This window comes from Cryptomeria japonica, unplaced genomic scaffold (assembly GCF_030272615.1).
Source record: "Cryptomeria japonica unplaced genomic scaffold, Sugi_1.0 HiC_scaffold_128, whole genome shotgun sequence".
NCBI classification, from domain to species: Eukaryota; Viridiplantae; Streptophyta; class Pinopsida; order Cupressales; family Cupressaceae; genus Cryptomeria; species Cryptomeria japonica.
The window spans coordinates 75,001-90,000 of NW_026728950.1; the positions used below are offsets into that span (position 1 = coordinate 75,001).

General features: G+C 58.9%; 1 non-coding gene across 1 annotated transcript; it reads left to right on the forward strand.

Annotated features, from left to right (window-relative positions):
- Nucleotides 1-12,604: 12,604 nt before the first annotated feature.
- LOC131866030 (5S ribosomal RNA) lies at nt 12,605-12,723 on the forward strand. Its single transcript, XR_009364663.1, has one exon. It is a non-coding gene; the product is annotated as a 5S ribosomal RNA (ribosomal RNA).
- Nucleotides 12,724-15,000: the final 2,277 nt, after the last annotated feature.

The following is a 15,000-nucleotide window of genomic DNA, read 5'->3' on the forward strand; positions in this document are numbered from 1 at the left end:
GTGTGCCCGAATTTCGCAAGGCAACCTCCATGGGACATGGAAAAGACTCGAGAAGAGAGCTCGCTCACGGGAGAGAGAAGCCAAGGAGACCACGAGAGTGCTGAGAGTGGGACAGCGCTGAATAGGCGGGAGAAGCCTGCGCGTATAAACGGAGATATATATCCAATTGCAACGAAGGAACGTGCCAAAGATCGAGAACAATGGCAGAAATGCTAGTAACGTGCACTTCGGGACCAACGCATCACCGGAAGACAACCGCCAAACATCGAAAGAGTCGCGATGCTCCGCAACCTACGTGCAAAGCGGTCGCACACTGGGTAAGGGAGTGAGAGCCCCAAACATAGCTGGGCGAGGCGCTCACTCCGCTCTTTAATATCTCGTTAATACCGCCAAGGAAATGGCACAAGCACACACACACAAGCATCCTCGGAAGAGGACAGTTCGAGTGACAGGTCAAATCCAAGAGTTCCGAAGACTACCTCCAGGAACAATCGGGAACAAGACCGATTACAAGTCGTCGAGTCTGTTACTGGGCGAACACGAGATGCGCACAGGAAATCGATCAGCCCTCACAATGGCCCAAGGCCAGAGATCGGACTGCTACGATTTACCCCAACAATCATCGTGCCACTCTTCGCAGAGAGGTGATAGACGCCAACGAGCCCGCGCATAGCAATCGAGGTGTAAAAAGGGCGTTGAAGGCAGGAAGCCTGGACGAAAGAGGCTACGAGGTCACCTCGAAGCGGTCTAAGAATCGGGCGCACTTGGGGCGACTACCAGTGCCAACCCCTTATCCCGCGGTGCGTCCGACACACAGAAATTTCCAAGGCGGCCAAGGAGCCTCCCCGCATAGCAATCGGGGTGTGAGGTTACGGATGCAGCATTGATAGCAATCGAGGTGTGAGGCGAAGGATGCAGAAGTGAGAGCCGAGGGATGTAGCAGAGATAGCAATCGGGGTGTGTGATGCAGAAGAGATAGCAATCGAGGTGTGCGGTGGGAAGGGCCCAGCAGCCAGAATGCATGAAGCGACGGATGAAGCAGTGATGACAACCGGGCTGTGAGGAGAGGAGGGATGCAGCCAAGAAAGCAATCAGGGCTCGAGGCAAGGGATGCATCAAGGATAGCAATCATGTTGTGAGGCGAGATTCCAAAGGCTAAACGTGAGAGGCTGCAGGGTCGACTCAGAGAGGTCTATGCATGTGAGAGGCTGAAAGCAAGGTCGACTCGGAGCGGTCTATGCATCGGGCGCGCTTGGGGCGACTACCAGTGCCAACCCCTTATCCCGCGACGCGTCCGACAAAGAGAACGTTCCAAGGCGGCAGAGGAGGTTACCAGCCGAAGGATGCAGTAGCAATAACAGGTATAGTTCCGCGGCGGCCGAGAAGACTCACCGCATAGGAATCGGGATGCGAGGCGAGGGATGCGGCGGGAAGGCCCCGACGGCTAAACGGAAGAGGCTGCAGGGCCGCCTCGGAATGGTCCAAGCATCGGATGCGATTGGGACGACTACCAGTGCCAACCCCTTATCCCGCGATGCGTCCGATACACAGATAGTTCCAAGGCGGCCGAGGAGCCTCACCGCATATCAATCGGGGTGCGAGGCGAGGGATGGGGCGGGAAGGCCCCAACGGCTAGACGGAAGAGGCTTCAGGGCCACCTCGGAATGGTCCAAGCATCGGACGCGCTTGGGGCGACTGCCAGTGCCAACCCCTTATCCCGCGATGCGTCCGATACACAGATGGTTCCAAGGCGGCCGAGGAGCCTCACCGCATAGCAATCGGGGGTGCGAGGCGAGGGATGGGGCGGGAAGGCCCCAACGGCTAGACGGAAGAGGCTTCAGGGCCGCCTAGGAATGGTCCAAGCATCGGACACGCTTGGGGCGACTACCAGTGACAGCCCCCTATCCCGCGATGCGTCCGATACGAAGATGGTTCCAAGGCGGCCGAGGAGCCTCACCGCATAGCAATCGGGGTGCGAGGTGGGGGATGCGGCGAGATGGCCCCAACGGCTAGACGGAAGAGGCCACAGGGCCGCGTCGGAATAGTCCAAGCATCGGACGCGCTTGGGGCGACTACCAGTGACAACCCCTTATCCCGCGATGCGTCCGATACGAAGATAGTTCCAAGGCGGCCGAGGAGCCTCACCGCCTAGCAATCGGGGTGCGAGGTGGGGGATGCGGCGAGATGGCCCCAACGGCTAGACGGAAGAGGCTGCAGGGCCGCCTCGGAATAGTCCAAGCATCGGACGCGCTTGGGGCCACTACCAGTGACAACCCCTTATCCCGCGATGCGTCCGATACGAAGATAGTTCCAAGGCGGCCGAAGAGCCTCACCGCATAGCAATCGGGGTGCGAGGTGGGGGATGCGGCGAGATGGCCCCAACGGCTAGACGGAAGAGGCCACAGGGCCGCCTCGGAATAGTCCAAGCATCGGACGCGCTTGGGGCGACTACCAGTGACAACCCCTTATCCCGCGATGCGTCCGATACGAAGATAGTTCCCAGGCGGCCGAGGAGCCTCACCGCATAGCAATCGGGGTGCGAGGCGAGGGATGCGGCGAGATGGCCCCAAAGGCTAGACGGAAGAGGCTGCAGGGCTGCCTCGGAATAGTCCAAGCATCGGACGCGCTTGGGGCGACTACCACTGCCAACCCCTTATCCCGCGATGCGTCCGATACACAGATAGTTCCGAGGCGGCCGAGGAGGTGGGGGATGCAGCGAGATGGCCCCAACGGCTAGACGGAAGAGGCTGCAGGGCCGCCTCGGAATAGTCCAAGCATCGGACGCGCTTGGGGCGACTACCAGTGACAACCCCTTATCCCGCGATGCGTCCGATACACAGATAGTTCCGAGGCGGCCAAGGAGCCTCACCGCATAGCAATCGTGGTGCGAGGTGGGGGATGCGGCGAGATGGCCCCAACGGCTAGACGGAAGAGGCTGCAGGGCCGCCTCGGAATGGTCCAAGCATCGGATGCGCTTGGGGCGACTACCACTGCCAACCCCTTATCCCGCGATGCGTCCGATACACAGATAGTTCCAAGGCGGCCGAGGAGCCTCACAGCATAGCAATCAGGGTGCGAGGCGAGGGATGCGGCGAGAAAGCCCCAACGGCTAGAGGGAAGAGGCTTCAGGTCCGCCTCGGAATGGTCCAAGCATCGGACGCGCTTGGGGCGACTACCAGTGACAACCCCTTATCCCGCGACGCGTCCGATACACAGATAGTTCCAAGGCGGCCGAGGAGCCTCACCGCATAGCAATCGGGGTGCGAGGCGAGGGATGCGGCGAGAAGGACCCAACGGCTACACGGAAGAGGCTTCGGGGCCGCCTCGGAATGGTCCAAGCATCGGACGCGCTTGGGGCGACTACCAGTGACAACCCCTTATCCCGCGACGCGTCCGATACACAGATAGTTCCAAGGCGGCCGAGGAGCCTCACCGCATAGCAATCGGGGTGCGAGGCGAGGGATGCGGCGAGAAGGACCCAACGGCTACACGGAAGAGGCTTCGGGGCCGCCTCGGAATGGTCCAAGCATCGGACGCGCTTGGGGCGACTACCAGTGACAACCCCTTATCCCGCGACGCGTCCGATACACAGATAGTTCCAAGGCGGCCGAGGAGCCTCACCGCATAGCAATCGGGGTGCGAGGCGAGGGATGCGGCGAGAAGGACCCAACGGCTAGACGGAAGAGGCTTCGGGTCCGCCTCGGAATGGTCCAAGCATCGGACGCGCTTGGGGCGACTACCAGTGACAACCCCTTATCCCGCGACGCGTCCGATACACAGATAGTTCCAAGGCGGCCGAGGAGCCTCACCGCATAGCAATCGGGGTGCGAGGCGAGGGATGCGGCGAGAAGGACCCAACGGCTAGACGGAAGAGGCTTCGGGTCCGCCTCGGAATGGTCCAAGCATCGGACGCGCTTGGGGCGACTACCAGTGACAACCCCTTATCCCGCGACGCGTCCGATACACAGATAGTTCCAAGGCGGCCGAGGAGCCTCACCGCATAGCAATCGGGGTGCGAGGCGAGGGATGCGGCGAGAAGGACCCAACGGCTAGACGGAAGAGGCTTCGGGTCCGCCTCGGAATGGTCCAAGCATCGGACGCGCTTGGGGCGACTACCAGTGACAACCCCTTATCCCGCGACGCGTCCGATACACAGATAGTTCCGAGGCGGCCGAGGAGCCTCACCGCATAGCAATCGGGGTGCGAGGCGAAGGATGCGGCGAGAAGGACCCAACGGCTAGACGGAAGAGGCTTCGGGTCCGCCTCGGAATGGTCCAAGCATCGGACGCGCTTGGGGCGACTACCAGTGACAACCCCTTATCCCGCGACGCGTCCGATACACAGATAGTTCCAAGGCGGCCGAGGAGCCTCACCGCATAGCAATCGGGGTGCGAGGCGAGGGATGCGGCGAGAAGGACCCAACGGCTAGACGGAAGAGGCTTCAGGGCCGCCTCGGAATGGTCCAAGCATCGAACGCGCTTGGGGCGACTACCAGTGACAACCCCTTATCCCGCGACGCGTCCGATACACAGATAGTTCCGAGGCGGCCGAGGAGCCTCACCGCATAGCAATCGGGGTGCGAGGCGAGGGATGCGGCGAGAAGGACCCAACGGCTAGACGGAAGAGGCTTCAGGGCCGCCTCGGAATGGTCCAAGCATCGGACGCGCTTGGGGCGACTACCAGTGACAACCCCTTATCCCGCGACGCGTCCGATACACAGATAGTTCCGAGGCGGCCGAGGAGCCTCACCGCATAGCAATCGGGGTGCGAGGCGAGGGATGCGGCGAGAAGGACCCAACGGCTAGACGGAAGAGGCTTCAGGGCCGCCTCGGAATGGTCCAAGCATCGGACGCGCTTGGGGCGACTACCAATGACAACCCCTTATCCCGCGACGCGTCCGATACACAGATAGTTCCGAGGCGGCCGAGGAGCCTCACCGCATAGCAATCGGGGTGCGAGGCGAGGGATGCGGCGAGAAGGACCCAACGGCTAGACGGAAGAGGCTTCAGGGCCGCCTCGGAATGGTCCAAGCATCGGACGCGCTTGGGGCGACTACCAGTGACAACCCCTTATCCCGCGACGCGTCCGATACACAGATAGTTCCGAGGCGGCCGAGGAGCCTCACCGCATAGCAATCGGGGTGCGAGGCGAGGGATGCGGCGAGAAGGACCCAACGGCTAGACGGAAGAGGCTTCAGGGCCGCCTCGGAATGGTCCAAGCATCGGACGCGCTTGGGGCGACTACCGTTGCCAACCCCTTATCCCGCGATGCGTCTGATACACAGATAGTTCCGAGGCGGCCGAGGAGCCTCACCGCATAGCAATCGGGTTGCGAGGCAGATTATTGGGAAGGGAACCCCCTGGGATGCGGCTCAAGCAGTGCCCAAAGGGACTGGAATGCGGAATCACATCGAGAGACCCAAATGCTATACGAGGGCTCAAATCGAATTATCGATTTGGCCACGACATGGACGCATCGGAACGACTACCTTTGCCGAACCACTCGCAATTGCATCCATACCGAAACCAATAGACATTTCCGTTAGAGCCCTCGCATAGCATTCGGGAATCTCGCATGCCCCTCTAAATCGACCAATGCTGGCGCTCAATGAAAATCCGAGCGCTACCACCGTTCGAGCGCCAGCATTGGTCGAGTTAGAGGGGCACGGGGGAGAATGCTCCAGTCAACACCTCCCCTATATAAGTTATTTGTCCGATTCTCGCACAACCGTAGTCTGCCTCGTCGAATCAAACAACGGTCCCAGATTCCGACTTCCGTTCCGTAGAGACCCAAAAGCTAGATGGAGGCTCGCAAAAAAGAGAGTCGGCGCATAGCAATCGGGTTTCTCGAACGTTTAGGGACCGAGCTCACTTGCGGATAGGGCAAAATCCGCCAAGCAACCCAAAAGCTAGACGGGGGCTCGAATCGAATCGCCTAGGCGGCCACAACAACGACGTGTTGGATCGACTACCAGTGCCAAACCATTCAGCAAGACTAGTCTGTGTCGAGGCCGGATAGAGATTCTCAGAGAGCGCCCGCATAGCATTTAGGAGACCTGCCGCGTCCCTCACACTCGACAAATGGTGGTGCACGTTTATAAATCCGAGCGATCCCAACCCTTTCAAGCACCAACATCGGTCGAGATAGAGGGGCACGGAGGGGGCTGCGTGAGACAACACAGTCCCCTATATAAGTTATTTGTCCGATTCTCACACATCCGAAGAATGGTCATCAAATCGGACAACAGCCCAAACTTCCGACTTCCGTCCCAGAAAGCCCAAGAGCTATCTAAAACGTTCATGGCCGGAACTCGATCGCGGCTATACCAGTCCGCCAAGCAACCCAAAAGCTAGACTGGAGCTCTAGTCGAATCACCTCTGTGGCCATTGCAAGGACGTGTTGGAGCGACTACCATTGCCGAACCATTCCGCAGGTCGAGTCCATACCAAGGCCGCATAGAGATTCACGATGAGCTCCTGCATAGCAATCAGGAGACTTGCCGTGTCCATCACAATCGATAAATCCTGGTGCAAGATTTTTGCATCCGAGCGCTCCAACCAGTCGAGCACCAGCATCAATCGACATAAACGGGCACGGGGGGAGGATGCTCGAGAACACTACCTCCCCTATATAAGTTATTTGTCCGATTCTCAAGCAGCCGAAGTCTGGTCATCGAATCGGGTCAAAGACCACAACTTCCGACTTTACCCACAATGCAAGTCATCGAATCGAACATCGGCCCCCGAGTCGGACTCCATGCGTATGTCAGGTCATCGGACCCAAATTCCGCCTTCCTGCGCATGGCGGGCCATCAATATCAACTCGGTCATCGGACCCAAACTCCGCCTTTTTGCGTATGGCACGCCTTCAAATCGGTCATCGGACCCAAATTCCGCCTTCCTGTGCATGGCGGGCCATCAACATCAACTCGGTCATCGGACCCAAATTCCGCCTTTCTGCGCATGGCACGCCATCAACTCGGTCATCGGACCCAAATTCCGCCTTCCTGCGCATGGCAGGTCATCGGACACAAATTCAGACCTCGCCAATATGCCTACGTATCGAATCGGTCATCGGACCCAACTTCCGACTTCATCCATACTGTAGGGTCTTTGAGGTTGGCGCGGTGCGCTCAACCCAGGGAGTCGACCCATCGAAGCATACACCTCCCCTATATAAGCTATTTGTCCGATTCCCACACCTGTGTAGTTTGCACCTCTGACCAGGACATCGACCCCAACTTCCGAACTCGACTGCAACGACGGCACCAGCGCCTTGGTGCGCACCTTGCGACGCACAGTCCCAACATTCGCCTTCCTGCACATGGCAGGTCATCGGACCCAAATTCCGACCTCGCGAGTATGCCTACATATCGAATCGGTCATCGGACCCAACTTCCGACTTCATCCATACCGTAGGGTCTTTGAGGTTGGCGCGGTGCGCTCAACCCGGGGAGTCGACCCAACGAAGCATACACCTCCCCTATATAAGCTATTTGTCCGATTCCCACACCTGTGTAGTTTGCACCTCCGATCAAGACATCGACCCCAACTTCCGAACTCGCCTCCAACGACCGAACCAGCGCCTTGGTGCGCACCTTGCAACGCACAGTGCCAACATTCGCCTTCCTGCACGTGGCAGGTCATCGGACCCAAATTCCGACCTCGCGAGTATGCCTACATATCGAATCGGTCATCGGACCCAACTTCCGACTTCATCCATACCGTAGGGTCTTTGAGGTTGGCGCGGTGCGCTCAACCCGGGGAGTCGACCCAACGAAGCATACACCTCCCCTATATAAGCTATTTGTCCGATTCCCACACCTGTGTAGCTTGCACCTCCGATCAGGACATCGACCCCAACTTCCGAACTCGACTAAAAAGACCGCACCAGCGCCTTGGTGTGCACCTTGCAACGCACAGTGTCAACATTCGCCTTCCTGCACATGGCAGGTCATCGGACCCAAATTCCGACCTCATGAGCATACCTACTAATCGAATCGGTCATCGGACCCAACTTCCGACTTCATCCATACCGTAGGGTCTTTGAGGTTGGCGCGGTGCGCTCAACCTGGGGAGTCGACCCATCGAAGCATACACCTCCCCTATATAAGCTATTTGTCCGATTCCGACACCTGTGTAGTTTGCACCTCCGCTCAGGACATCGACCCCAACTTCCGAACTCGCCTGCAACGACCGAACCAGCGCCTTGGTGCGCACCAAAAGTGCGCACTTTTGGAGGGCACTTTTGTGCGCTCCAAAGGTGCGCACTTTTGGAGGGCACTTTTCTGCGCTCCAAAGGTGCGCACTTTTGGAGGGCACTTTTTGGAGGGCACTTTTCTGCGCTCCAAAGGTGCGCACTTTTGGAGGGCACTTTTTGGAGGGCACTTTTCTGCGCTCCAAAGGTGCGCACTTTTGGAGGGCACTTTTTGGAGGGCACTTTTCTGCGCTCCAAAGGTGCGCACTTTTGGAGGGCACTTTTTGGAGGGCACTTTTCTGCGCTCCAAAGGTGCGCACTTTTGGAGGGCACTTTTTGGAGGGCACTTTTCTGCGCTCCAAAGGTGCGCACTTTTGGAGGGCACTTTTTGGAGGGCACTTTTCTGCGCTCCAAAGGTGCGCACTTTTGGAGGGCACTTTTTGGAGGGCACTTTTCTGCGCTCCAAAGGTGCGCACTTTTGGAGGGCACTTTTTGGAGGGCACTTTTCTGCGCTCCAAAGGTGCGCACTTTTGGAGGGCACTTTTTGGAGGGCACTTTTCTGCGCTCCAAAGGTGCGCACTTTTGGAGGGCACTTTTTGGAGGGCACTTTTCTGCGCTCCAAAGGTGCGCACTTTTGGAGGGCACTTTTGTGCACTCCAAAGGTGCGCACTTTTGGAGGGCACTTTTCCTGTGCTCCAAAGGTGCACACCTAGGTGAGCACCTTCGACCACACCTTGTAGCACACCAAACTCTGACTTTCGACTTCATCCGCAATGCAGGGTCTTTGAGGTTGGCGCAATGCGCACAACCAGGGGAGTCGACCCATCAAACCCAACACCTCCCCTATATAAGCTATTTGTCTGATTCTCATACATGCGTAGCCTGCAGGAGCAATTAGGACATCGACCCCAACTTTCGGCTTCTAAACGAAAACAAGGTCTTTGAGGTTGGTGTAATGCGAACAACTAGGGGAGTCAACCCATCAAACCCAACACCTCCCCTATATAAGCTATTTGTCTGATTCTCATACATGTGTAGTCTACAGGAGCAATTAGGACATCGACCCCAACTTTTGACTTCTTAACGAAAACAAGGTCTTTGAGGTTGACGTAATGCGCACAACCAGGGGAGTCGACCCATCAAACCCAACACCTCCCCTATATAAGCTATTTGTCCGATTCTCATACATGTGTAGCCTGCAGGAGCCATTAGGACATTGACCCCAACTTTTGACTTCTTAACGAAAACAAGGTCTTTGAGGTTGGCGTAATGCGCACAACCAAGGGAGTTGACCCATCAAACCCAACACCTCCCCTATATAAGCTATTTGTCTGATTCTCATACATGTGTAGCCTGCAACAACGATTAGGACATCCACCCCAACTTCTGAATTCGTCTGCGTTGACCGCACCAAAGGTGCACGCCTTGGTGCTCACCAAAATCCGACTTCCGACTTCTTCTGCTATGCGGGGTCTTTGAGGTTGGCGCAGTGCGCACAACCAGGGGAGTCAACCCACCGAATGCAACACCTCCCCTATATAAGCTATTTGTCTGATTCTCATACATGCGTAGACTGCAGCAATGATTAGGACATCCACCCCAACTTTTGACTTCTTAAACAAGACAGGGTCTTTGAAGTTGGTGCAGTGCACACAACCAGGGGAGTCGACCCATCAAACGCAACACCTCCCCTATATAAAGCTATTTGTCCGATTCTCATACGTGTAGTCTGCAGCAGCGATTAGGACATCGACCCCAACTTCCGAATTCGTTTGCATTGACCGCACCAAAGGTGCACGCCTTGGTGTGCACCCTGGAGTGCACTTTGGTGCTCACCTCGGTGCACACTTTGGTGTGCACCTCGGTGTGCACCAAAGGTGCGCACCTTGGAGCGCACCAAAGGTGTACACTTTGGAGCGCACCACATAGGGTCTTTGAGAGGTTGGCGCAGTGCGCACACCAAGGTGGGTGTTGAGGTGCGTGCCGAGGTGGGTGGGTGCTAGGGTGCGCTCCATGGTGGGTGCCAGGGTGGGTGCGTGCTAGGGTGGATTCCAAAGAGGGTCATAGGGTGGGTGCCAAGGTGGGTTGGTGATATAGTGGGTTCAAAGGTGGGTACTAGGGTGGGTTCCAAGGTGGGTCACAAGTTGGGTGCCAGGATGCGTGGGTGTTAGGTTGGGTGCCAAGGTGGGCTCCTGCGTGGGTGGGTGCTAGGGTGGGTTTCAAGGTGGACGCGAGGGCGGGTGCCAAGGTGGGTAACAAGTTGGGTGTTAGGATGGGTGAGTGCTAGAGTGGGTGCCAAGGTGGGTGGGTGCTAAGGTGGATGCCAAGGTGGTTCACAGGGTGGGTGGGTTCTAGGGTGAGTTCCAAGGTGGGTCACAGGTTCAGTGCTAGGGTGGGTGTCAAGGCGGGTGTCGAGGTGCCTGGGTGCTAGGGTGTGGATGCCAATGTGGGTCATAGGGTGGGTACTAGGGTGGGCTGCAATGTGGGTGCCAAGGTGGGTAACATGCTCGGTGGGTTCTAAATTGGGTGCCAGGGTGGGTGTGCACCCACCTTGCCCGAGGTGGGTGCCAAGGTGCCAGTGTGGGTGGGTGCTAAGGTGGATGCCAAGGTGGGTGAGAAGGTGGGTGATAGGTTGAGTGGTAGGATGGGTGGGTGCCAAGATGGGTCACAGGGTGGGTGCAAGGGTGGGTAGGTGCTAGGGTTGGTGTCAGGGTGGGTGGGTGCTAGGTTGGGTTCCAAGGTGGGTGCGAGGGTGAGTGTCAAGGTGGGTCACAGGTTAGGTGCTAGGATGGGTGAGTGCTAGGGTGCAAAGGTGCCAGGGTGGGTGCTAGGATGGGTCGATGCTAGGGTGAGTGGCAAGGTGGGTCCACAAGTGTCAAGGTGGGTGCCGAGGTGGGTGCCAAGTCGGCGACTGCTATGGTGGATGCCAAGGTGGGTCACGGGGTGGGTGCCAAGTTGCTAGGTTGGGTTCCAAGGTGGGTGCCAACGTGGGTGCTAGGGTGCGTGGGTTAAAGGGTGTGTCACAACGTGGGTGCCAGGATGGGTGCGCACCCACACTGGCCAAGACGGGTGCGGGTGCAAGGTTGGGTTCCAAGCCCGGTCACAGGCTGGGTGCTAGGATGGGTGGGTGCCAAGGTGGGCACCAGGGTGGGTGCACCCACCCTGGCCAAGGTGGGTCACGGGGTGGGTCCTAGGGTGGGTAACGGGGTGGGTACTAAGGTGCGTGCCAAGGTGGGTCATAGGGTGGGTGCCAAGGTGGGCACCAGGGTGGGTGTGCACCAACCCTAGCCAGGGTAGGTCACGGGGTGGTTGTCGGGGTGGGCGTCAAGGAGCCAAGGTGGGTGGCAAGTAGCCAAGTTGCGTGCCAAGGTGGGTGTCGGGGTGGGTGCCAAGGATCCAAGGTGGGTGCCAAGGAACCAAGGTGGGTGTCTGGGTGGGTGCCGAGGTGGGAGCCAGGGTGGGTCCCAAGGTGAGTGCAAAGGTGGGTGCCAGGGTCAAGGTGAGTGCCAATGTGGGTTCCAAGGTGCCAGGGTCAGGGTGAGTGCCAATGTGGGTTCAAAGGTGCTAAGTTGGGTGCGAGGTTGGGTGCGAGGGTGGGTGGGTGCCAAGGTGTGCTAGGTGGAAGCCCGGGTGGGTCGGCATCCCATGGGTGTCGAGTTGGGTGCCTGATGGGTGCTTCTTGTCAAGTTTTAGTCGTCGGGACTCATTTCGAGCCTTAGAGGTCGTTTCTTGTCCGGTTGCCCTGTCTTCGACCTGGGAACCCAATTTTGGTCCTCGGGTCCCATTTTTTTTTGTCTCGCATCCCACTTTTGGCCTGTGGCCTTTTCGGGGTCGATTCTCGTTTTGGGCATCAGAGCATGTTTCTTCTCCTAAAACCCAATATTTGTTTATTAAGTCTCGGAACACATTTTTGTTCTCGTGGACCCATCATGGGTCTTGGAACGCATTTGTGGTCCTTGGGTCCCATTTTGCATCCCGAAACTTGTGTTTTGGTGCTTGATCCCTATTTTGGGTGCCCACCTTGCACCAAGTGCGCACCCGGGGCAAACCGAGCGCCTTGGTGCACCGGGGCAAGATCGAGCGTGCACCCGAGGCGCCCCGAACATGCACCAAGGTGCACTCGGCCCACATGTGAGCGCAGGTCGTTGCGCCCGAGGTGGTGTGTGGGCACCGCGTTGCAGACGGGACACTGCACGCACACGACGCCCCCTCCAGGTGCACGCACGTAGGCCGGGCCGGGTGCACACCCGACGCCCTAGCAAGGTGCGCGCACCCGGGCAGGGCTCACACTTGGCGAACGGGGCGCACTTCGCGAGGGAGGGTGTGCACCTCGACGGGGGTGGGTGGCCGGGGTGGATTCGCACGTGGGTCGCGGTTTGCTAAGTACACACTGCGACAAGCTCATAACGGGTGCGATCATACCAGCGTTAGTGCACCGGATCCCATCAGAACTCCGCAGTTAAGCGCGCTTGGGCCGGAGTAGTACTGGGATGGGTGACCTCCCGGGAAGTCCCGGTGTTGCACCCTTTTTTAGTTTTTCGCCGGGCGTCGCAATGCTATTTGAATAAACCTTTTGCCCGTTTGCGTTCTCGTCGGGGCCGGGCCGGGCCGGGGTGCGCTGCCCGCACTACCGCGCGCGCGGGGGCGACACCGAGCGCGCACCCGAGGCGCCCCGAGCACACAGGCCACGGTGCAACCCGGGCGTTGTGCGCGCACCCCGGTGCGCCCGAGGTGCTGCGCGCGCACCCAGGTGAAATCGGTGTGCACCTCGGCCAGTGCGCGCTCGGTCGAGTCGCGCACGTTGGCCAAGGTGCACGGTGATGTTTCTTACTCTAAGGTTCCGCACCAGACGCCCGGGACAGGTGAGCGAAGCTGGGCGGGGCCGGGTGCGCGGCCGGGGCAGGTGCACGCAGCTGGAGAGAGCTTTGGAGCACACTTCGGAGCGCACCAATGATGCGCTCCATTCAAAAGTTTCCTGAAAAGGCAAAAAAAGTTGAGATTATAGAATTTCCCACTTGAGAGATTGTAAAAAAAAAAAATTTAAAATGAAGGAAACGCGGGTGCCAAGGTGTGCGCAGCCCAGCCAAGGTGTGCGCACCAAGGCGCCCACCCTGGCGAAGGTGCACGCAAGGTGCGCACCCGAGGCAAACCGGACAATTAACCCAACTTTCGACTTCGCGCGCACCTTGGAGCGCACTTCGGAGCGCTCCTTGGTGCGCACCAATCTTGGGCACCTCGGAGTGCACCATGGCGCCCACCAAGGTGCGCACCCGGGGCAAACCGAGCTCCGACTTCGTGCGCACCTTGGAGCGCACGAAAGGTGCGCACCATGGCGCCCACCAAGGTGCGCAGCCCAGCCAAGGCGTGCGCATCAAGGTGCGCACCCTGGCGAAGGTGCGCACCCGGGGCAAACCGAGCTCCGACTTCGTGCGCACCTTGGAGCGCACAAAAGGTGCGCAACCCAGCCAAGGTGTGCGCACCCCGGTCAAACCGAGCTCCGAATCGTGCGCACCAGAGGTGCACGCCATCGTGCGCACCTTGGAGCACACTTCGGAGCCCTCCTTGGTGCGCGCCGATGTTGCGCACCTCGGAGCGCACCCGGGGAAAACAATGCAATTAACCCGACTTTCGACTTCGTGGGCACCTCGGAGCGCTCTCGGGTTCGCACCTCGGAGCACACCGAGGTGCGCACCTTTGATGCGCTGCCTTCACCAATTTCCAGAAAAGGCAAGAAAACATTGAGAAGGTGTGCGCACCGAGGTGCCCACCCTGGCGAAGGTGCACGCGAGGTGCGCACCCGGGGCAAACCGGGCTCCGACTTCGTGCACGCCGCACCTTGGAGCACACTTCGGAGCGCTCCTTGGTGCGCACCAGGGCGCGCAACCCAGCCGAGGTGCCCACCCCGGCGAAGGTGCACGCGAGGTGCGCACCCGGGGCAAACCGGGGTCCGACTTCGTGCACGCCGCACCTTGGAGCACACATCGGGGCGCTCCCGGGTTCGCACCGGCGTTGCGCACCGTGGTGGGCACCTCGGAGCACACCAAGGTGGGCAGCGAGGTGCGCACCTTTGATGCGATGCCTTCACTAATTTCCATAAAAGGCAAAAAAAAAACGAGATTTTAAAATTTCCGTTTTGAAAGATAGTGAGAAAAAGGGAATGCTGGTGCCATCTTGAGCCCGCCCTGGTGCGCAGCCCAGCCAAGGTGTGCGCACCAAGGTGCCCACCCTGGCGAAGGTGCGCGCCCGGGCAATTAACCCAACTTCCAACTTCGCGCGCGCCAGGGTGGGAGCGCACCCAACAACCGGGCCTGGGAAGAGCCAATGCGAGAAACCCCACCAAACGCTCTGACAAAAAAAGAGGGGGCGCTCCAGTAACCCCGCTTCGGAGCGCACCCTGGGCAAACCCAGCCAAGGTGCCCACCCCGGCCAAGGTGCAGGCGAGGTGCGCACCCGGGGCAAACCGGGCTCCGACAACGTGCACGCCGCACCTTGGAGCACACTTCGTAGCGCTCCCGGGTGCGCACCTCAGAGCACACCAAGGTGGGCAGCGAGGTGCGCACCTTTGATGCGCTGCCTTCACTAATTTCCAGAAAAGGCAAAAAAAAAAGGAGATTTTAAAATTTCCGTTTTGAAAGATAGTGAAAAAAACGGAACGCGCGTGCCATCTTGAGCCCGCCCTGGTGCGCAGCCCAGGTAAGGTGCCCACCCTGGCAAAGGTGCGCACCCGGGCAATTAACCCTACTTCCGACTTCGTGCGCGCCAGGGTGGCAACCGGGCCTCGGAAGAGCCAATGCGAGAAACCCC